The sequence below is a fragment of the Arachis duranensis genome, chromosome 9, assembly GCF_000817695.3.
Source record: "Arachis duranensis cultivar V14167 chromosome 9, aradu.V14167.gnm2.J7QH, whole genome shotgun sequence".
Classification (NCBI taxonomy): Eukaryota; Viridiplantae; Streptophyta; class Magnoliopsida; order Fabales; family Fabaceae; genus Arachis; species Arachis duranensis.
The window spans coordinates 53,183,967-53,184,765 of NC_029780.3; positions in this window are offsets into that span (position 1 = coordinate 53,183,967).

Genomic DNA, 799 nt, shown 5'->3' on the forward strand with positions numbered 1-799 from the left:
CCCCTGGTGAGAAGTCTTCAGTGGAGATTTTCTTGTTTCTCCATCCTCTTGGCATTTTCTTCTTGGGACTCTCTTCTTTTCGAGGAGATAGTCCAGGTTTTGGGGTCTCAATTTTTGGACGGTCCTTGCTATGAATCTTAAATGCTGACTTTGATTGCAGCTTCTCCTCTATTCTTTGAGCTTGTTGCAGCACCTCCACTTCTTCATTTTCTTTCCAGCATGAGCTTGGAAGTGCCTCATCGGGTGCCTCTTTCAAGTTTGGATCTATGGAATCAATCTTCATACACTCTTCCTCTTGGGTGGAGTCTTGCAAATTCTTGAACACATGGAACACTATATGCTCATCATGCACCCTTAGCATTAATTCTCCTTTTTCGACATCTATCAATGCCCTGGCAGTAGCTAAAAAGGGCCTCCCTAGAATAATGGGAGTGTTGTCATCTTCCTCTATGTCTAGGATGACAAAGTCAACTGGGAGGAAAAATTTGTCCACCTTTACTAATACATTCTCTACAACCCCGAGTGCTTGCTGAATAGATTTATCCGCCATTTGAAGGGCTATCTTTGTAGGTTTCAATTCATGAATCTGAAGCTTCCTCATCAAAGATAGAGGCATCAGATTTATGCTTGCACCAAGATCACAAAATGCTCTCTCAATCATCATGTTGCCTATTGTGCAGGGGATGTGAAAGCTCCCTGGGTCTTTCATCTTCTTTGGCAACTTTTTCTGGATGATGGCACTACACTCCCTGGTCATCACAACCGTTTGTCCCTCTTTCAAGGATCTTTTCTTTGTCAA